Below are 24344 nucleotides of genomic sequence, written 5' to 3'. Positions count from 1 at the left end.
TTGCGAAAAACATTGGTGCCTTTTGACGAATCTTAACTACATTTTTAAGACAGTTTGCCACTCACTTCAGCTGCTGTCTGTAATATTTTGGGGTAATTTATCAAGCTGGGGCTGAGAAAAAAGTTGGGGTCCCAAAACATGTTTCCCCATGGCATTTTAGACACAACTAATATTTAGGTGTACACTTGCACCGCCAGTTTGATACCAGTTTTGTGTTTGTTGCATGCTCCTTGGGTGTGCACTCCGTTGTGCACTTAATTATATTATTGAAAAGCGTACCCCTGGATTGGGGAACGTCCCCTGGTCACTGATGTGTCCCCAGTTGGCGTTCTTTAGTTCAATCCTTAGTTTCTACTAGAAAAATTAAGATAGTCACCCGCTATTTCATTGCTTTAAATCAGTGGTTTTATTCACTTGTTTTCATAATTCGAGTTGACATTCACTCCAATTCTAAATTATTTCATTATCCAAATACATGTTGTTACTTGGTCCAATGCATTTCGGCTATTTAAAGCCTTCATCAGGGAACATGTGTTTGGAAAAGTTTTCTGTTTCAGGTCCCATTCACCATGTGCGTGAAGGAGAATACTCTATTTTAGACACAACTACAATACGGACCGCTTAATGGAATTACACCAAATTTGGCAGATAGGTAGATCTTGGTCCAGAAAGAGAGCTTTTTAGGTTTCGGCTACCGTCGCACTGCGTAAGCAGTGGGCGGAGCCGAAATCTTCTGTGTGTAGTATGGGGGCCTGAACACGCCCCTCTTCTCCATTGGCTGGCCTCGTAAATGCTGGCCAGCCATTGGAGGAGAGGAGCGTCACTCAGTTCAGGGCCCCCCTTGACGCAATTCGGGGGCATTTCTGGGTCTTCTTTTAAGTCCCGCCCTCTATTCTTCCCATTGGCTGGAATTTTACCTTCCAGCCAATGGGAAGGGGAGAGGGCGAAAAACACGCCCGAATCTCAAATTGACCTTGTTTCTTAATGTACCGCGCAAAAAAATCTGTAAACCCAACGATTGCATTCTAAAAAAATCCTCGGATGTTTTAAATTATCACTCATGAAAAAGCCTATGTGTGCCTCAATTCGGTCAACATTTGTTTGCGGAATTCTTTGTACCACTATAAAACATTTTTAGAAGTGGATGTGTCATTTTTATAAACAGGTGCGCTATTTCCATGGACGTGAGGAGCACACACTTAAGGAAAAGAGTTTCCCGCCAAGACGCAGGCTGAGGATCTGTACCCCTGCAACCAGCTACATGCATTGAAAGTGAAAAAGTACCAGTGTAGTAAGCGTCAGAGGCGCTAGGTGGCACTACTCTTCCGCACTTGCAGGCCGTGGGAATGAGTGCACCACTCCTCTTTTCCTGGCAGGGACAAAAGCATTGGAGCTGTTGCCGGGAGAACATGGCTGTGCGGTCGCCGGCTCAGTAGGGAGCAGCGGCAGGGAGCGGGCCCTTTGCAGGAAAGCGCTTCCCACGTTTCACGTGTGTCTGAATTATGTCCGTTTTGGGTAGGCGTCGTTGGTGACTTTTGTCCGCCGTGGCTCCCGGGTCTGATTCATCCAGCAGCATTTCCAAGTGCCCTATCAGCAGCCGGCCGCGGTTTGTTTTGATTTTTCACATCATGTTTATGAAGGCGCGAGACGAAAATTGCTGCGGTTTTTCACGAAGCCTCAGACTATAGAAACACCTCAGTGCATGGGCTCTTGCCTGCGCACCCGGGAAGCCCGGCTCCCCTTTCTGTTTTCATCGCCCTGGCTCACAGCTGTGCTGCTCATATGGGATTATGCACTGATGTAATCACGTTGGCGAAGCAAGTGTCCGCCATGAAGGATGCGCTTACATTTGGAGTGGAAAAGTTGAGTCGTTTCAGGGAATAGGCATGTGAAGAGTGTCCTGTGTATGTGTTGAGAAGTTTGGGTTCAGGGAAGTGAGCAGCGTGTGGTAACAGTTTCTATGCCTCTGCTGGTAAAAGCTCCAATTGACCAGTTACAAAGAGGCTCTTTGTGATCACGGTGGCATTTGCTGTTTGAGCGTGTAATGAACTGTTTGTTATTCAGTGCTCTGTGATCGTGGTGGCTCTGGGTGGGTGTGTGTGTGGCTCTGGGTGTGTGTGTGTGGCTCTGGATGTGGCTCTGGGTGTGGCTGGGTCTGTGTGTGTGGGTCTGTGTGTGTGTGGGTCTGTGTGTGTGTGGGTCTGTGTGGGTCTGTGTGTGTGTGGCTCTGTGTGTCTGTGGCTCTGTGTGAGTGTGTGTGTGGCTCTGTGTGTGTGTGGGGGGCTCTGTTGGTGTGTGTGGGTCTGTGCGCGGGTCTGTGTGTGTGTGTGTGTGTGGGTCTGTGTGTTTTTGTGTGGCATTTGCCAGAGATTAAACTATTGGCATTGTAAATGACAATGCCATTTATTTATCTGTTTTCAAAACCAACACATAAATACAAATTTTTTCATTTACAATGCCAATAGCTCAAACTTTTCAAAAGGCGAAACTATTGCATTGTAAATGCTTGTTTGTTTGAAGCTGCAATGGCAAGTGGACTTGCAGAGAGACGAACAGAGGGAGTTACTTGCTTTTTGTGGCACCTCCGGAGAACGACTGACTGTTGTATCACTCTCGATTGAAGAGGAAAGGCTCAAGGGGTCGAGGATTTCTAGACCCCGGGTTGGTGCTCGAAATTTTCAATTTCTCATTTAGGTACGAGGGAGCAGACGAATGCTTTAATACGACACAACAATAATTTAGCCTCAACCACCATAAAATTCTCATTGCCTACTATCTCGAGCCAGAGAAAAGTGTTCAATTGCTTCTGAGAGTGTCCTCTCTCTTCGGGTCCCTGCACTGTTGTATTGTACAGGCTCTGGATGACCAAAGTCTGCACAGGCGCATTGAGCTACTCCGCACAATTCAGTGCTGCTCAAGTGACCTGGAGTTTTAACATGGCAAGTTGATGCTACCTTCAGAGTTGAGGTGCAGAAATTGAGCACCCACATCTACATTTAGTTGTGAGGACTACAGTATCCTCACATGAGCACACTTATGTGCAATTAAGTGTCGCGCATTGAGTTTAACAAATCAACTTCAGATACAGAATTATAACTCGAAATATCACATTAGGGCTGGGATGCCTCCGGGTAACATGCACACACTCTATAAATCTGCTTACATTACATTACATTACATAGGGAGTACAGCCCTACTAACATTGAAAATAATCTGTGTGAGAGAGGACGAAGGTCTTGAAGCAGTGGGACCACCAGACGATCAGTGTCTTAGTAGCCCTGGAGGGGACAGTGCCAGGGGCCTGGCTCATTCTACCGTCCCTTCCAAAACTCATTTATGAAGGCCTTGCGCCACTGGTACGTCACCATTTCCCATTTTAAAAGTGACACACCGGCGGCGCAAGGCCTTCATAAATAGGCCCAAAAGGCTTTGAAACAGTCTCCTGTGTCCAAGGGAGTTTGTAAGACACACAACGAATCGTGGCTGTGCCGAGCTCTGTCATGCAAGCTGGAGGCCCACTCTGTGCAGGGGTTTCCAGCTCACCCTGTGCTCACTGTGTGATGTCGGCTTTTCACCTGGTGCTCCAGGCTTGTGTGACACACAGTGTAAGTTGACAGGACTGTGAATACGATTATATGTTTATTTCATAGTATATGCACAAACACAGTTATTTATTTCGGCGGCATTGGCCACATAAGCAGCCATTCTATTTTCTTTATTTGGAGACTTTAGGGCTCAGCTTGTTTCCTGTTACCTCTTTGTAAGTCTTTGAACCCTGCACGTTCTGTAAAATAATTAAAAAAAACAGAGATATTTGCTTTTCAGAGTGTGGATGAATCCAACGTCTAACACGCTTAAGGGGGCATTTAAGCCTTTCACACAAACTAGCAAATTCACTGCTCTGGTTATACAAAGGTGAATTAAGATGCTTTATTATCAGCAATTTGAATCTTTTACCTTCATTAACATTTACCAGTAAATTGTGGGGGGAAGTTAAACAAAATATTCTCTTGCTTTTTAAAGGTCAGGGTAGACAGAGTAGCTTAGAGTGATGGCTGGGAGAGTGGGAAGGCCTTTGTTCAGGTTAACAGAACTAGAGCATGGACAGGGATGCCTGGACACCGAGACCCCATGTCCCCCTCCGTGCTCATCTCTCATCCCGGCTGCAGATGCTCACCAGCACGAGTGGCGCACAGATCTTGAACTCGCTTTCAGGGCAAACATTGTCTGGGATGCCTGAACAATCTCAACACATTTGCTTTCATTTCCTTTGTTTCATGCCGCTATTATGTTTTGTCAAGCTAGCACCCGGGTAGAAGTCAGGGAGGTGGTCGTTTGTTTTCCACTCTAATTTTTTTTCTTCAGGATACTTCGAGCACACTTGCATTGTCAGATGGATCTATATGTCTGGATCTATATGTCTGCGAATCTAAGGTGAAACAAATCCCCAAGAAAGGCAAGCTGTTACTCTTACTTTATTTATTTGTAGTTTCGTATAGTGCAGGCATGACTCGCGGACGGCAGAGCTCTTTACACAAGCTACCTGGACAAAAAAATTGTCATAAAGCAAAGATAGGATTCGTTTAAGTTTTACATGAATATAAGGTATTCCAGGAAGTGTGAGAGCAATGTGAGGTAAATATTTGGTAATATAATTATAGGGCAGATGGGGAATATATGGGATTTAAATTGAACTATTTACAGCATCTAGACAGGAGTTGTGCTTAGGTTATAGGAAATAAACAAAACAGATGCAAGCTTCTGTGTTATCAGACGTGACAGACCCAGCTAGGTTAGGGTCTTCCTTCAGGTGGAACATCTTCGGAGAGATAACTCTTAATTGGTTCTAGTCATGACTCTTCAGATGGATTATGTAGTAAGTTAAGAAATAATGATGGAATAGAAGCCTTTTCATTTTGCCTTTATATATTTAGTAGGGGGTTTCGCTGGAGTAGTGCAGTTCTGAAATTTGGATGCACTCCCTGAGAAGGATTATTTGAAGGTTACTATGGGATTTTTGCGAAGTGCCTGGGGAAGTCAGATGTTTATAGACTCGAATTGCAACAATCTGAGCATGTGAGCACTGTTGGCCTGGGGCTTTGACTTACTATTAAAGTCAAAAGGGAGCACACAAGTGTGACACTTTAGCACTTGTCCCTCAAGATAGCGAAGTTGAGCAGTCAAAGTCTTACTCAGGGAAGTGGTGTAGGATAAATAATTATAACTCATTAAAGCAAATAACCTTGGCCAATAAATCATTGTCCAACCAGTGTTTTATTCTTCAAAAAGGAAAGTACTTTAATTCTATGTGCACAACTCCAGGCTGTATAGAAAAGTATATATGACCTTCAGAAAGGACACTGATATATCTGGGGAATAATCACTGGGTTTAGGAACCCGTTGGTACAGCCTGGGAGGTTCCAGAAGATACTAGGTAGTTTGTGAAAGGTAAGTTGTCCATAATGGACTGCGATTTCAAAGAATGCTCACTTTGTTCTCAGGCAGTGCTCTCCCCTCGTTTTGTGTAGTTTGCCATGCCCTAGGTGTGAGGATTCCAAGTAGTCAATTAATTGGTCTTTCCTTTTTCACAATTCATGTACAGTACCTGTTTCAATGTTCCTGTGGCCAGGAGGGTGTTATGCTGCTCTTTCCTGCTTGCATCGGGCTGCAAGAAGAGGTCACATGGACTTCTCCTTTTCCCGGCACACATCACTGCTGTTTTCCTGTTCCATTGACTAGTGGGGAGACGACTATTACAACGTGGTCTTTACACCGTGCTACCATTATGACGCTGTCATCACAATGCAAGTCGTTACAATGACTTGCGCTGGATGGCGCTATATACTAAGGAATAGTATGATTTACTATTCCAACACCTTCCCTACTGTTACGTAGGCTGGAGATGGAATAGTAAATTATACTATTCCTAAGTCCAGCGCCACTAGCGCAAGTCGTTGTAACTTGCGTTGTGATAAGTGCGTTGTAATGGTAGCGCAGTGTAAACACTGCGTTCTAATGACATACATCCGACTAGTGTGCAGGTGCACACTGTCCTCTGCGAGAGAGGTGGGGAGGCCAGGCGCAGATGAGGAATGTTTGTTGTCTACTCCTAGTGATCAGAGGTGGTGGGCCTTTCTTTGGGGGATGCTTTCTTGGGCCAAATCTCAAATACACCCGCAAAACAAAGTGGAGGGCTCACAATGGGTCACAGTAATGATTCATGCAGAAATTGAAGGGCCCGCCAACTGGGAATGCGATTCTTGCACATCATTGAGTCAAAGATGCTAGTTAATGTTCTTGGTTGCCACTGAGTGTAATCATGAGCCTTGTTCAGTGCATAGTTGACGAAGCACGTCAGAGATGTCTTGATGCACTGTCGAATGGGGAACCAAAACCTCTGAGCCCCAAGCCATTTAGGCAGTTTGGGAATGTTTTGATGAAACCACCGTCTGTAGTTGCAATAGTTTAAAGTTCCTCTTAGTCTTAAGCACTCCAATTCAATCACGCTGTAGAGGGACTATGGCATCAGGCGGCAGCATTTTCCAAATTCACAATGAGCCAATCTGAAGTGCTTTTTGCCCAGCTCCTTAAAGTCCTCTCTTCCCTGCAACTTTCCTTTCATTCAAGGGCTCTCCAGCACTCCTCTCCAGCAGTTAGTGGCAAGGTGCAGACTTCCCAAGGTTTCTAGCCCCAATCCTGTCATGAGCAGTGATGCCAAACCGGGAGCTCAAGGATCTTGCGTGGTCTCCGCTGGTACAGGGCTTCTGTACTGGATTGATTAGAAATCGTGGCACAATTACTGGGGATTCTATTTCAGCTTCATCTTTGCACCCAGTTCACAATCAGACTCTAATTTTTCATATGCATGTCAAGGTTTACATTAACTTTGTGCAGAAGACCCAACAGGAGTGAGGCTCTTTTCTGTCTTTTTTCTTCACCCCCAGTGACCATATGTACAAGAACATGAGAGCCAGTGGTAGAGGCCGGGAAAGGTCAATGGAATAAAAGAAAAAACAGAGGTACATGACTTCACACTCTGCCTCGTCACTTATAGGGTCAAGGAAGGCTGCAGGTTGTAATGGATCACTCCAGGACAAAGAGACACCTAATGTACCTTGTCACTGGGACACTGAACATTACTGAAATTGTGAAATAAGATACGTTAGTAATTATTCTGTATTACAAAATTCCACACGTCATCAGGATACTTGTAATGCCTGAAAGCTAAACATAGAGATAAGTACCTTGCTTCATACACATATATGTACATGTCTCCCTATGTTAGAATAACTACCACAGTTTGTGTTCTCTTTTGTGGAAAATGAACATCATTTGTACTTGACTAATATAAACTGAAAACAGTGTTGGACTGCCCTATTAGGTACTCTGGCACTACAGGATGGACTAGGTTGAAAGGGCCAGTTTGTGGGCCGGCATTTTAGATTCCGTCACTGCCCATGGTACTCAGTGCTACGTTTGTAAAAAAAAGAAGTCCCAGGGCCCAAATATTTCTAAGGCGACCACTGCAGCATGCACCACCCACCTCCCCTACCAGCCCTGCACAATGCCAGTACACATGCTATCTACTGACCATCACACTCTTAAAAGTGTGACATTTGTATTGTTGTTTCTTTTAGAGGAATGTTGCAATTTCTAACAATCTTCTTATGTTCTTAGATCAAAAACGGGCAGGCAATGTCACCATGTGATGTGCTGAAATAAATAGGTGCTGGTGCTAACGATTACGTTGCGGTCTGAGCACCCCCAAACACCGGGACAAATTGAGCTCTTACAGTACCAAAACAAATTGCTTCACACACTGGCACCTTCAACCCTGTCCATCTGGCAGTGTCAAAGTGTCGGATAGGCCAATACAACACTGACTGAAAGCATAAGAACATCATAAACATCCTGTGATTCCCAACACTTATCAATTTATATGCTTATAATAAGATGATTTGTAGAAGTAAGATGATTTTTAAAGCGCATAGCTACATGAACTGACCTTTCACAGCTCTGAGGTTTCATTCCTGATTAAAAAGCAAAACCGATTGCAGTACCTGATTTAAAAAGATCTAAAAACAGGTTTTGAGGTTCTTGCAACAGGAGACTTTTGAAGTTTCCTTCCTGACCTGAAGAGAAAGTGAATTCCACATTTTTGCTCCCAAGTACATACAAGAACAACCTTTTTTTAAATCTAGGTATGCATGCCAGAGAGGCTTCAGCTGATCGCAGCTTCCTTTTGGGTACATATGGTCTAATCAGTGAATGAAGATATTTAGGACCTTTATTGTTAAGAATTTTGTAACAGTAACACAAGGCTTTAAAGGAGGCCCCATTCCTTACTGGAAGCCACTGCAACTGTGCCTGACTAAAGCTGAGGAGGAGCGCCGAGGCAGGTTTAACAACTGTGCCTCCATATTCTGCACACGCTGGAGTCTCATTACTAGCACCTGAGACACCCCAAGATATAAGAAACTCCAGTAGTCCAGACTAGACATAATTAAAGACTGGACCACTAAATTCCTGGCTGCTTCTGGCAGAAAAGTGGGGGGAAAAAAATCACAGTTTTTACAATCCGTAAACATTGTCCGGCCAAACTCGTGATTTGGTTATCAAAAGATAACTCTGAATCAAAGCAAATATCTAAGATTTTACTTTCAGTTTAGGAATGGGTAAAGTACCCGAATAGCCAGGCCACCAAGCCGTTAACCAGATTGAAGGATATTTTAATTCTAATACCTTATACACTGTGCGCATTAATATTGAATACATTTGAAATGTCTTTTTAGATTCAGCCCTGGTTATGAAGACATGTAATGCCATTCTTTACAGTTCAAACAATTGTGCACAAATAACCGAAAGTTCGTTTTTAAATCAACATAACTTCGGAATACTTTTCTGTGAGCCCAATGCACATAATGCAATCCTTACATGAACCAGAGGTCTTGAAGATTGAAAACCAACATCCATGTGCCCGGGTACGTCTGTAGCACCATCGCAGCCCAAACTGCCTGGCAAGGACGTCAAGCACCATGAAGTAATATCTGAAGACTATAATGGCCACCATCTCTGTAGACAGACAAGAGGCCACGGCCAACTGTGAGAACAACTGCTCATGCCATGAAATTACTATTTGCACTCGATACTTTGGATATCTGTTTTTTTACCGCTACCTTTATTCTAAAAGCTGTGTCCCATAGTAAAAGTCTGGAATTTTAAGTCTGTTTTATTCCTATAAATTTAATCGCCCGGTCGAATACTTGTCTTCAATTGAGCTGCTCCATTTATTGTAACTTATGTAATTTTTTCCTGTTCTGTAATGTATTTTATTAAGTAACATTTTTAACACTGTATGCTTTTATGATTGTTCATGAATAATCGAATAAAGCTTATGAATTTGAATTTGAACTGTGAGAACGTAGTTCATTGCCGATGCTTTACCACCTGGCACGTTTTCAAGGTGCATGCAAGTTGTTTCCAGGTAGCACCCACTCTGTCAGCAGACCTCTCCTTTGTTGGAACGGAATCAGTGTAGATGATCTCCAGGTGCTGCTTCTTCGCATACAAACCCAACATGATAGGAAGCAGTACTTGCAGGACCGCGTCCTGACAGTTCCTCCCATACTGGTTCTTTGGAGCACAGAGCCCAGCTCTGTGTCTCGCTCCATGCCACAACAGGCTATCAACATACATGTATGGTGCTGGTGTACAGATGGGTGTAAAAATCAAGAAGTCCATCCATAACTCGCTACGGGGAACTCAGGGCAGGGGTGTATACTCTTTCAAGCCATTCAAGAGACCGTTTCTGTCCCAAAAGTTCCTTTCTTGCAATGCATTGGGTGATCACACAGGAAAGAGTGTGGCATGTAGTTTCCATTGACTACCTCAGGTGACCAGTTTACTGACATTGCAGCCTGAATACTTATTTTAGAAAGGTACATTAATCCAGCATATCCTGCTGCTTCACCCTAATTTTGCCCTGCTTTTTAATGGACGCATGTTGCACACACGGTGGGTCCCATCATCTCTGGGCATATATGCAACAAACAGAGACATCAGATGCTGTGCACGATCGAGAGATGACAGAAAAAAACGAACAATGCCATGCACCAGTGTTCATGGAAGGTGAAGAGTGTGCCTCCTCAAATGGATGCCTCTTTCACAGCTGCTCAGCATAACAGCTGTGCAGATGCATGCCCGTTAACCTTTTCTGTGCAATCGCACAGGGAACATAGGCGTCCATAATAATTATTGTTGATGATTGTGTTTGTGAAGAATCCACATGATTTGTATCAGTTTGTATTTTAATAGGGAATTTGGAATGGTTTACATGTGGATGCTGTGAGTCATTTGCTGTGGTGATCCGTTGCACTGGTTGAAGTGCATATGTGGTTGCAATAAAGAGCATTGCTCCTGCATCCACCATTTTGTTACACGGTAAAGACAAGACCACAAAACTCCCATGCATAAAATGTCAACATGTATTATGAACGTCTGCCGACAGTCATTGTGTGGTGATTGCATGGTCTATGCTGAAGTCCGTCACACTTGCTGTTCTGGGATAACCTGATGCTATGTATGGAATGGATCCTCTGCTTGTTCTACTTGACTCATGTGCAGTTTGGGGCTATATCATTAATTCTTGGAAGGCCTCTGGAAGCAGTGATCCTATTAATCCTTTGAATATAGCCCTGTTGCTTGAGCACAGTGCCATAAACCCACTCAAGAGGGAGGAGTGAAAGGCAATATTGTGTTGTATGCTGGTCATGCATCTTTCTTTCCTGTGTGCCCATTCTGCTCAAGATCGGCACAACTTGTGTCTCTGCATAACAGGCTGTCCTATGTGATGTGAGAGGTTTGATGAAAGTGGTAGACGGGAGCTGACCAGCCTTCATAGTGGTGTGTACTGTACATTTGTTGGCCATTAACTACATCATAATTGCAGGATTTCCGACACAATGCTTGTCCATAGCACTGCTTTCTTGTCAAATACTTAACAATGTTTTGTGTTGGAGCCTTGCAATAACAAATATACATGTGGAATAACAACAATGTGATGATGTGGTACTTTTGGATCCACCTAATATACAGTGGTCACTCCATCAAAGGTAAAGGTACTTAGCCCAGATGGGCTCACACATATTAAGGGGTTTCCCGGAGGGAACTAATAATTGTTCCTGCTTCAGAACACCCTGCAACTCATCAGTCAACTCCTAGCAAGTATAGCCCCTTCTTCCCAGCTTCAAACCTTGAAGAATAACATACACTCAGTCCACAAGGATTCTATTGACAAGCGCAATCCCATTATGAGCACCGAAGGTCATGAGCTTGTCCTAAAATAAATCTCTTTTGATGATGGTTCCCTAGCTGTCCTTGATGACTTAATTCTCCCAAACCTCAAATTATATAAAAAAGCAGAAGCGACATGAGAGCTGTGTTGACACCCGTCTACACAGCAAATCTTACCTGCACTTGAAATGCCCAGCCCTTCCTTTCCCTCTTTCAAGTTTATGGCCAAAAATGCTGACATAACCCAAAGAACTCCCTCGATATTGCAGTACTCTACCATATGTCATGATGCAAACTTAAATTCTGTATGGTGCATCACATATGCAGACCAGAGCTTCCAAAAAATTCTAACGGGTGACTTTTACGGATCAGTAGACAAACCTGGAATCAGCATGCTCAGTGAAGTGGACATGCTGAGTTTCAAACAAATTATCACTAGCCCAAAGAACCGGAGATGGTCTCACTCTGGACTTAGGGTCAGACGTACTAAGAAACTGTTTTGCGATTCCCTAATTGGGAATTCTTGCGATTTGCAACTTAGGAAATTGCAAAACGGCATGTACGAAACAGTGTTGAACTTTTTCTGCGATTCCCAGTGGGTCTCAAATGACCTACCTCGAGAATATTAATGAGGTAGGTCACAATTTGCGACCCATTAGGGATCACAAAATTCACAAGGATGGTGGACTGTTGAGATCAGCAGACCACCATGTCTCTGAATGCTTTTAAATAAAGAAATCTTTTTTTGTGTAAAGCAGCCCGTTTTTCTTCAAGGAAAACTGGATGAGTTAAATTTTTTAAGGGCAGGCAGTGGTCCGTGGGGCCACTGCCTGCTCTTCAAAAAATGTTTTGCATACATTCACAAAAATGAAGCGGTATTACGCTGTATAAAATTCAATATTCTTTAGAAACTTGATGAATAAACCATCATGACCTATTTCAAATGTGTTTACTTTAGAATAGACAGTGGATTTATGTGCTGTATGACCTAATGTTTCATATATTTTATTTCAAATGTAGTTCTTAGATATACTTGCACATGTATAATAACGATATTACTTTATGCAACATGTAATTTGAATCTAAGGTACTGACAGTTATTTTCACTTATGTTTTGAGAGTGCACACACTTATTAAATATGCACCATTGATTTAATATGCTAAAGTTATCCTGACAAACCTGGTCAACGGACCATTCTGTCAGGTTGATCAGTATGAACATCCAATAGATCCTTATTGAATCATTTTAGTTATATTTTACATAGATAACATCTTATATGCAAACACAGAAAAACATTTAGTTTGGTGCATTGTGCATTACATTGTGCGAGTGATCTGTCACCCATGTATTAATGTGTGCAGCAGTGGCATAACGCAAAAGGATGTACGACCATTGAATTGGGGTCGCAAATTGCATGCCTCGTGAATAATAATTAGGCTGCTGCAATTTGCAACCCCATTGGGAATTGTTAGCACTCCCATGGATGGTGGCCTGCTGGGGTCAGCAGACCACCATGCCTGTGACTGCTATTTTAATAAAGCAGGTTTTTTTTCAAATGCAGCCCATTTTCTTTTAAGGAAAACGGGCAGCTTTTAAAAAATAAAAATGAAACTTTACAGCTTAATTTTTTAAGGGCAGGCAGTGGTCCCTGGGACCACTGCCTGCCCTTAAAGATTTGTTTTGACCCATTCACAAAGGGAAAGGGGTCCTCTAGGGACCCCTTCCCCTTTGCAAATGGTTTACCACCTACTTGGAGTAGGTAGCAATTTTTTTTTTTTTTGGTTGGCCCTTAAAAGAGCCGTTGTGTTCATTGGGGATGCGCCTGGAAGCCTTACTTGGCGCTAGTGTACTTGGTGACGGCCTTGGTGCCCTGCGACACGGTGTGCTTGGCCAGCTCTCCGGGCAGCAGAAGGCGGACTGCGGTCTAGATCTCCCGGGAGGTGATGGTGCGCCGCTGGTTATAGTGAGCCAGGTGGGAAGCCTTTGCAGCGATGCGCTCGAAGAGGTCGTTCACGAAGGAGTTCATGATGCCCATGGCCTTGGAGGAGATGCCGGTGTCCAGGTGCACCTGCTTCATCACTTTGTAAATGTAGATGGCATAGCTTTCCTTCCTGCTCTTCTTGCGCTTCCTCCCGTCCTTTTTGGGCGGCTTGGAGAGCGCTTTCTTGGAGCCCTTCTTTGGAGCCGGTGCAGAGTTGGCTGGTTCAGGCATGGTCGTCGATCTTTCACTGCTTGCTGTGGAGCCGAGAGAAAAAAAAAATCGGTAGTAATTTGTGAATGTTTTGTGACCACAATTGCTGTCGCAAAACATTCATACATACAAATGTGAGTCGCTATTAGTAAGGGACGCCATTGGCATGCCCGTTCCTAATAGTGAATCGCAAACCTCAATTTGCGAAGCAGTATAATTTATCGGTTCGTAAAATGAGGTTTGCACATGGCCATACCCTAAATTGCTGGCTCCTGGATCAGTGCTGGGAAGTACGTGGATTGCGACTGATCCTGATCCTGGCAGTTATTTCTGGCCCAGAGCCGGGATCTGATGACCCAGGAAAATATTATGAATTTGTCCTGGTGTCTTTTTCTGATACTGGGACATAATTCAGAAACAGCAGCATGTTGCCTGCATCCAGTTCGGTGCGGCAACTTGCATCCAGTGAAGAGGCTTTCGGATTTATACTTCCAGTTTGAAACAAACGAAGACCTGATTGAAAGGGCCAACAGCCCTACTTTTGTTCAAGTATCATCTTCACTAGGAGGCATCTCAAGCCTAAAACCTAGATATTAATGCAATGGAATGAAACAAAAGTCCATAGCTTATCACTTCACAAGTACTTTAGCGAAACTAGGACTTGGAGATCGTTTTTTTACTTTGTAGGAATGCACGTTGTTCTGTGTATATGTGCAATCATGCTAATAATGTCTTAAATGGCACATACTATTTTATTTTTATTTATACTTTTTATACGCGTTCCAAGAGAAAAAATAAATCACACAAGTGTGTAAATCAATGTACAGGAAATGTTACCTAAGACAATGAGGGATATGAGGTGTAGGGATCACGCATTATTCATACGGTCGAGAGAATCACAAATTGAAGATAGAAAATGTAATGCATTGATTGAGGTTGTCTATACTGGCAAGACTTTATTCATTCCCAGAGGAGCCCTTCTCTGCAATCTTAGAATAACAACAGATCGAGAAAAAATACACGATCTAAACCCATGACTTGCAGTTTGCATGCAGCTCCTTGATGCTGATAAATGGATCACTGTGCTATATAAGAAGGATTGCAACTGATGACTGGAAGCAACAAAATGATCTTAGTGCGTAAAGCAGTAGCCCACAAACCTATTTACATAAAATACAAATCTGTGATATGCATGGTGTGCTATGCAACAAGCATATTAACCATTTACCCCACTTCATGAGTCAAAACTGGAGAAAACACAGAACTGTCCCAGAACTACATTAACCACCAGAGTTATCTTACTACTATTATGATCCCCTCGAAGTTGAGTTGCTGGGCACAAAAAGATCTCTGCAGCCTGTGTTTTAACTCTGTAAGCACTTAAAACAATTAAATATGCTAGAACGGAGTTGCTGTCACTTTTGTCCTTGACCATTTCTTTGCAGCAGATTTTGTTTAAATAAATGCATAAGTTGATGGTCAGGCTCTGCTGTTCATGCCCCGCCCCTTGTGAGTCCACCCCCCCTTTCCTCTGTCACTCTTTGACCTCCAATTTATGAGTTACTAGAGTAAAGTTTTTCAAACTCCAGCACTGATCTAGATTAACAATAGGATAGGCCAGTTCCACAGTTATTAGCATGAAACAAGGGAAAAAGGGGGCAGGTTTGGTAAGAGAGAGAGGTTTCCAGAAAAAGCATCAGAAAAAATATTTTTTTCTCAGTTTGATTAAACCATCCAGATGTCTTTATGTGAGTCTGGAAGGGGTGCTGTTGACAGCATGACTCAGAAATAGCACAAAGGGTTTAGTTCTTATACTTGAATTGGAATCCTCTCCATTACATAAAACCTAGATACAAAGGTCAGGTATGCCGCCTTCTCCAGGGCTCTTACTTCAGTGACACAGATTGCAGATTACAGATTCTCATCATTGCCTTCCATCTGTGCGGCCTAGTTCAGAATGGTCTGCAGAATCTATGTGTCTTGCATGGTGTTATGAGTCACTGTATATATGTATGCTCTATGTTGCTGCGGGCAGTATGTAGGATTATTGTTGGTTGATTGTGGATATTCGTTGTTAACCCTCTAGTTTCTGATCATTGTATCTTTTATTAAATTACACTTGTAACAGTCTTATAGGTACACCACCTGGAGGCACTTGAGACAATATTTTCCACAGTATCAGTAATTATTCAGGTTATGTGACCACTGCAGCAATCCATCAACTTTTCATTTACTTTAAAATTGTTGTACTTTTTTAGACTACTATAGACTGTTTTGTCAATGCTTGTTTTCCCTTTTGTCAGAATTGTATGTCGTTTATCATCTCAAAATTGTATGTAGGCCAACACTCTACTGTGATTCTCTTTCTATCCCAATGCTATACCTTCACAGCAGTTTGATAAGGCCTCTTTGTAGACTTTGTGGCAATAAGTACCACTACCAATGACTCTATGGTCCTAGCCCCACAAGTTCTCCCTTTCTATTTACACCTACTTTACTACTACTTCTTTGACTAATGAGACAATGATGAAGCAATGGTACCATGCATAGAAACATGACAAGCAAGGCATAATTGTAGAGCACATGCTCACTCGTGGGGTGTCTCTCGGTGCTATTGACAGATAATGGATGTATATTGTTACCCAAATCAAATGTATTATGCATAGTTAATTAGGACTGGTGCATAGAAAAAAACCTTGACATACAAACAATGTATGAGTTATTCCATTGAACGTGTACGTACAGTAAAAACCTATTTCTTGGAGTTGAATAAACAGATGTAGCCAGAGCGAGCTTTCCCCCACATCAGCATTTAAAACCCTTGAGTCTATGCGCCAGCCTGATTAAAAGTTAATGAAGCACCAATTTCGGATAGCGTCCATTGGATTGTAGTAAACAAGTATAGCTTGCCTACAAGATTGAATACCTCTTATTAAAAAACGTTCTCAAAGTTCTCTCTCATCCTTTAAAAATGTGGGGCATATACAGACCAGATGAACTATGTCCACTATAGCTGGCCCACAAAAACAGAAGGTCGTTGGTTCATTATTCCAAATCTTTGGTGGGTTGTACATTAGCAATGGTGAACTACCAAAATGGAAGGTCGTACATTTCTGCTTTAAGTACACTGAATAGCCAAACCCCAGGTATGCTCAGGGCTTTAAAATGTTATAGTTATTTAACAACATCCACGCATGAGACCTTTTAGCGAAGGCTGTTTTGTTCTCAGCTGCTGATAGACTGCACATTGCTAAATTTACTATTTTTTAAAAAGTGGCATAGATATTTGTAAAATCCCAGAGGGAACCTCCTGGAGATATTGTATTGCTGGCTCAAGAAAGATCCTCACAGTCACTTTGCTGAGGGAGCTACTTGCTGTTGTTTTTCATTTATATCAGGATTTGATGAAGGATCTTTGTCTGGCTATCAATTGTTTGAATATCCCATACTCTAGACGGATCTGTGCTGAAGATGTGTTATTTCGTAAATTAAAAAAATACTTATATGTTTTTTAAATGATTGAGTCTACCAATGCAGCATCCCGGCCTCGCTTCGCTGCCGTAAGTCAATGTAGGTGACAGTGTTTCAATGCAACAATCTTTATTATAGAAGCTTAGCTAGGACCTCTCAACTCTTTGTATAGGATGAAAAACACAAGTATCAGTGAGTTTTCTTTCTGAAGTAGGTGTTGTCTTGGGGCAGAATGCAACCTTTTGCTTCAAGTAAGACCCCAAGATATTTGTACTCATCTACATTGTCTAGTGAGTAACCTTGCAAAAACCATTAATGATTTTCTCTTATTATTTTGTTATCAATTACCATAACATTTGTTTGTTCAGGATAATTTCCATGCCATTCATTGTTGCATATTGAGAAAGTGCACCTATTAGTCACTGAATACCAGTTCTTGTTTGGCTGTCCAGGATGGAATCGTCCCCGAACAGCAAATTTGATATTGGATTCCAGCTAGTTTGGGGGAGTGGAAGTTAACGTCATCCAAACCAGGGGTCATGTCAGCCAAGGAAATATTGAACAAATTAGAGGCCAACACACCCTTGCTTAAGGCCCTGGACGGTGTATATTTTCATTGAGAGGTGGGAACCGTCAGTTAGTTTTATCCACCAAGTATTTGAATATTCTTGAAATTCTTTTAAAAGAGACGGCATTTTCAATGGGCTAATTTGGCCCACAATGTATTCTGCTAAACACTGTCAAATAGAGACTTGGAATCTTTGAAGCATAAGTTTGAAGGTGTCGCTTTTTTTGCATATGGTCTGCAATATATGCTAGTGCCATTATGTTGGTTGTCGTGCCTGTTTCTTGAGTAAACCATTTGGTTAAGTGGGATGATTTTTTTTTATCAGACGCCCACGACACTTAGTCTTTCAGTAGAAGTGCAGTGAAGAATATGGCTTCATTGTTCAGAAGTGCTATCAGACAATGATTTGTGGGCTATGACCTATAATCTCCATTAAAAATTGGAAAAATCAGGGCACCTCCCCAAGATGCTGGTATTGTATCAGTCTGGAGTACATTGTTAAAACATTGGTTCCATTTTGGTGGCCCACTATATTATCGTTCACCTGAGGAATAGCGTTTGGCCGGGAGCTCCATCACGACAGCCCTGCTCTATCACTTTTGCAATTTGAGATGGAGACGATGTTACTTCACCGTTACTTTGATTCACTCTTTCATCAGCTGTAAATATGAAGGTAAATTCACTGGTTTTAGGGACTCGGACCATGATGTTCTTAAACTTGTCTTTCTGGTTTGTGGACTTGGTTTTTTTTGGTGTAAAAGCCCTGTTTTCCAAGATGAATAGGCTGGTAACTTGTAAGAGCTCACATGGCATCCTGCCAGGTGCAGAATGAAATGGTTTTTGTTAGGTAGGCTACCCAGTTAGCCCCAGTAATGTTGAAGTTGTTTAGATAATGGGAATGTCTCTTGAAGCCATTCACCAGTTTCCAAAAGTTCTTTGAATGAGCTTTTCTGCATATGTGTTGCACTTCGCCCAGATGTTATTCTCCATCATCTTTCTTTCCTTCCAGAGCAGTGTTTCCTATGATTTTCATAATTAATATAGATTTAAAGTGCGATCTGGGTTGCTTGGGTTGGTTCTAAATGTTCTCAGTGCTCTGTTAAGGTTATGTTTTGCAGTTATGTATGATGCTTATAGCTTTTTAGTTGTTAGTACTAGAACAACAGAAGGAACACTGTTTGGTGTTTGCTGATTGGTTTTGTTGTACTTATCTCTCAACTAATACAAAAAAGGTCCCAGTTCTCAATTGGAGAGAGCTAAAAATTTTGTAAAGATTTCTATTATCTGTACAGCTGTATCTTCTACAGAACTTATCGAATTCTCTGACCACTTTAATTTTTATAGTTCACTGTATGTAAGAAATCTGGAAGACTAATAAGGGGTGGATGTAAGATCGGAGTGATTGTAACTCCTATTATTTGTGGGAAATGGCTACTTTTCCATTTCTCTTCAATTCGAAAGGACTTAAGTTAGGTGAATATATACAAAGTAGCAATTCTGTAGTCAAGAATACAATGCAAAGTTAAAGGATGGTGTAATGGTGCTGGTGGGGAGGGGTTATGCTCCATGTCAAGTTCTGAGTTGAAAGTATAACATCAAGTCAAGGAATAAGAATAAGGTTCATATTAAAATCTCTTAAGATTGTGATTTCTGGCACTTGTGTGGCCTTCCCTTAGACCATAGTAGCTGAAGTTAACCTCTATTTTAGTTTTAATATTGCTTTTGAGTCTGGATTTGTATTTATATGGTGATTAGAAAGATGGTATATCATTTCCTGGAGGAAAATGTTTTAATCGGACCATGATTGATCCCAGATCGCCTTGAATCATCATCTTGTGTCCCCTGTTAAGGGAACAGGTTGATAAATTGCAAGAATTCCTTTAGGGCAGTCGTGTTTCTGTGACTTATCTGCTGGTTTACAGAATTCGATATATCCGAGCATCAGAAGAGATGGTGTTGGCCAAGTTTCTTGAAATAATAATATGTGAAACGTTTCCAGTTAACTTAGTAGGTCTGTGTCCCCTATTTTGCTAGTCAAACTTCCAATGTTCCAAGAGCAAATGCTGAAGTTGTTTTGGCTGGAGTGATGTATTAAGGAGCTGGGAGCTGAGAATTATTGATTGGAGTTGTTTTGGAGGGCCATATGTAACCAGTCCCAGTCTTGCTGTTTTAAATCATCTCTCGAGTTTACTTGTCGACATATGGAATTACTCCTATCTGACATTGTCTTGCCTGTGGCTTTTTTTAATTAAGAGTGCATATTAAACCTGGCATCTTTGGCGTGGTTTCCCCTGACTTCTTTGCTTTCTGACGTCCTGTTTTGTTGACTTAATTTTTGCTGGCTTTAGGATTCTGGACACTTTACCCCTGCTGACCAGTGCTAACATGCAGGTGCTCTTCCCCTAAAACAAGGTAGCAATGGCTTATCCACAATTGGCATGTTTAATTTACTTATAAGTCCCTAGTAAAGTGCACTACATGTGCCCAAGGCCTGTAAATTAAATGTTGCTAGTGAGCCTGCAGGAATTTGACACTTTACGTGCCATTACCCCACATTTTTTACACCCCAAAATCTTTTACAACACAGGGCTTTACAACGCAATCCATTACAATGCATTGTCTATTACAACACAAATGTACTTTTCTAACTCCAGTGAGGCATTGCAATGAGAAATGTGTTGTAATGGTTTGGGGTGTAAAGCCCTGCATTGTAAAAGATTTCACAGAGTAAAAAGTGTGGGGTAATGGAGTGTGCTGTAAAGCAGTCATTGTAAAGGATGTTTACCAGCGTGCAGCACTGATTGTGCCACCCACTTCAGTAGCCCTTTAAAACATGTCTCAGGACTCTGGGCTTAGAGCAACTTGAGCAGCTCTATGATATTTAATATCTTGTAGTTTGTTGTTGTCGATCAGGAATGGAGTGTTCAAGTTTATTTTAATTTAATTTATCAGTGTGTCTAAGGCAGATGGCAACCTGGTTAATTTATCAATCAGTGGCGAGCATGGGCACTCAGTCTGGTGCCCTGTGGCCTCGTTGGTGCACAAATTATTACGTTTTTCAGGTCTAGGTGTTTTGTGCTAATTCCTGACACAGATACTGCTGGCATTTAGCATATTTATTTGAAGGTCCAGTTTCTTAGCCTGGTAGTTCAGTGCATCAACCTACGACTGAAAGGTTTGTTGCAGGATGGCCCACGTGTGCTTAGAAGAGTTCATCAGTTCTTTTTCTGAAGTGTTTTTGTTGTTATTATCTGTGATGGATGATTGAACATTGATTTGATGAGATTCAGACAGTTGCTGTTGGCCAGATGACTACAAGGTCATTTAATCATCTTTTAACATCATGTGAGCAGACCCAGCAATCAGTGATAGATTATTTTGTGTTTTACAGTCCTCAGTCAAAGGCCCCGGTGCTGACAATTAAGTGCTGGTGTCAAGCACTGGAAACCACAGGCTCAAATTAAGCACGGCCTAGAAGGTCACGGATCATCTCTAGGCATCCTTTACCCTTTACTCCGGTCCACCCCTTGTCTGCCGGGGTGACACCTTTGCAATCCAAACTGCCACCTCACGGTCCACACCCCAGCTACTCGATTATCAGAAGGCTCTGAAGGAGTTGTTGAGGACGAATAGCAGCAAAAATATTCTTTGGTTGAAGAATGTGGCAACCTGGTTTAAGTTACTTGTTCTGTCCACATTATGGAATCCCCCCATCGAATATGTAAGGCAAAATGTAAAACCTAAATATTGGGAATATGTGCATGATCAGTATACCTGAGTACAAAGACAGCCCTTTTAATTAATCAATTTTTGAGTTTCAAGTCTAACTCCAACTTTGGATTATTTTTAGATACGAACTCAGAGGCCATTAGCAAAGAGTCTGTATGTGAGAATCCGCTTGGGCTACCTGACACTAACTCCTTTGGCAACTGAGTCAGGGAGCCAGCCTCAGATATGTGCCCTGCCTGTGGCTTGGTACCAGAAACAGAAGAACATGTTCTGTGTTTTTGTTCTGAGTACCTCGCAGGCATTGGGTATGCCCAATTTGTTTGAATTTAAAAGTTACACGTTATTTGATGACACATAAAATCCTAAAAACAGATACTTCGGGACCAATTGTCTTCACAGTAAGCCGATTGATGCTAATTGTCTGGTTCAAATGTGTGAAGATTATGTCTTAAGAGCACAGTGACATGTATGCTTCTGTTACTCTAATGCCAGATTAATGATTTGGTCTTATTCTCATATAGACTTATTTGCAGGTGTTTTCAAGATAACCTATATGAACACCCACACACACACACAATATATATATATATATATATATATATATGTATATATATATATATATATATATATATATATATATATATATATATATATATATATATATATATATATATATATATATATATATATATATATATATATATATGTATGTAATTAAACAATGGGATTCTATCCTGTGGGTCTTATATTTTTATATTTTTAATTTTTTGAGATAGGTGAGTCTCTAAAGATGTTTAGAGAAAAGCACTATGCGTTTTTAAAATACTCCTCACACACTATGAATCCCATAGTGTCATGCTTCATCATGGGGGTCTTCCCGTCCCTCAAATTGAAGATAAAGAAAGGTTTGCCCAAAGTGGAAAAGCTGCACACAAAGTGTTTATCACACAAATGCTGCCGGTGGTAGTACACAGCCTGTCACACGCCCTCCTTCCAGCTTGCCATGAACTGCAACAACCATAATGCTTTGCTACAGCCCATATGGGCTGGACCCTGTATCTCAATAAAAACAGGTGCATTGAATTCAGCTTTGGCTTCTGTCTTACATGGTGCAGCCAGTGATCAAGGGCAGGATGACGCCCTAAACGCATTTGGCAAGCTGGAAGGAGGACGTGTGACAGGCTGTGTACTACCACCGGCAGCATTTGTGTGATAAACACTTTGTGTGCGGCTTTTCCACTTTGGGCAAACCTTTCTTTATATATATATATATATATATATCTTCACTTCGTCTCAAAAGTTTCTGGTCACGCTCTCAGAATTCTGAGAGCGTGACCAGATACTTTTGAGACAAAGTGAAGTTATTAAGGTTACCGGCGTGCTCTGCCGGCATTCACGCCACTTCCCACGGGGCCTCCCGCAACCCTTTGGAGCAACTTGGTATTTGGATATATATATATATATATATATATATTTATATATATATATGCATATATGTGTGTGTGTGTATATATGTATATATATATATATATTCTTTGTATTTTAAATGCAGTTTTTGTAATGCATGATCTTTGTAGAAGTTTTAACCTAAAATGTTTTTATCAGATGTGTGTACTTTATCTGTAATTGTTTTCTCTGCAAGAAAATTATCTGTAATCTGCTGTTGATTAATGCCAAATATAAGAACCTGTTATGAGGTTCTTTTTATTGCAGTGTTTTTCCTTGACTTTCGTACACTTTGATGCGTTTTTTTTTAAACCGCATAATGTTTTGTTGCTTGATTAAAGCTGAAGAGCAAAAGATGAAATTAGGCAAGAAATGCACGAGGTAAAGAGAAGTGATGAAGCCAGGGTCACAGAGAAACAAATGAAGAGATGAAGGAAGGATGCATGAAGAAAGCATTTAAATTAGGTAAGAAGGAGGGAATGGAGAAAGGCAGAGTAAAAATGCGAGAGGAAAAGGAAATGAAATGTAGGGCCATATGTATCATGCAAATTCGCAATTGCAAAGGCCGAAATTCGCAGAATTTCGGCCTTTGCGAATGCGAATTTGCTAAATGGAATGTATGAAGCAAAACTGGTGCAAAATAAGGAATCGCAAAATTTGCGATTCCTTATTTTACAATTGCATTTAAGGAACCGCAAATTAAAAATTAGCAAAATGCCCTTAAGGAATCGCAAATTAACACCATCTTCTAGTTGGTGGTAAGTTGCAAATTCCTTGAAAAATGCACATTTTTGCATTTTGCAAAGTGCCATGTGACGCACATACATGCCCTTAGGGCATGTATGTGTACCACATGTGCACCCATGCATATTTCAGGGGTGCAACAGGGTGTCCTTTGGACACCCCTGCACCCTTGAAATTATTCTCAATTTGCGATTAGCAAATTGCGAATCGCATATTGAGAATAACTTCCCATTCATTCCTTAATTGCGATTCGCAATTTGCTAATCGCAATTAAGGAATTCTAAGGAATCGCAAAAAAAATGCGATTTTGTACATACATATCCATTTGCGATTCTCAAATAGCGATTTTTTAAAAATCGCTATTTGAGAATCGCAAATGGGTATCTTGATACATATGGCCCGTAGAGTAAAGCAAGGGTCATTGAGTGGAAAGATTTGCAGAATCATGTGTGATGACAGAATACAGGACTCTAGGAGGCAGGAAGAAAGTGTTACGACATATGTAACACAGAAAGATAAAGTATTAGCGGGACAAGTAAGGAACTTGAGAGAATTGGAGAATCGTTAAAGAAGAAGAAGAAAAAGAAGGGTGTGTTGGAGCAGAGGAAGTTAATTAAACAAAAAAATTGCATTAAGGGTAGATAAGACTGAAGATAAAGTGAAGGAAAGAAAGGGAGTAGAAGGGATGTAAGGAAGGAATTAATAATCGCTTAAAGTAAAGAAGGAAAGACTGAATCAAGTAAGGACGTGAGCGTGGACGAAAGGATGGAAGAAAAGAGGAAAAGATGAAGGAAGAAGGATAGGAACTATGGGGCCGATTATGATTACGGATAATCCGAATCCACCGGGCCGGCGGAAGCCACCGCCGGCCTGGAGGATGCGGATTATCCGCCGCGGACTGG

This window comes from Lissotriton vulgaris, chromosome 2_1 (genome assembly GCF_964263255.1).
Source record: "Lissotriton vulgaris chromosome 2_1, aLisVul1.2, whole genome shotgun sequence".
NCBI classification, from domain to species: Eukaryota; Metazoa; Chordata; class Amphibia; order Caudata; family Salamandridae; genus Lissotriton; species Lissotriton vulgaris.
This window is presented reverse-complemented; position numbering follows the sequence as displayed.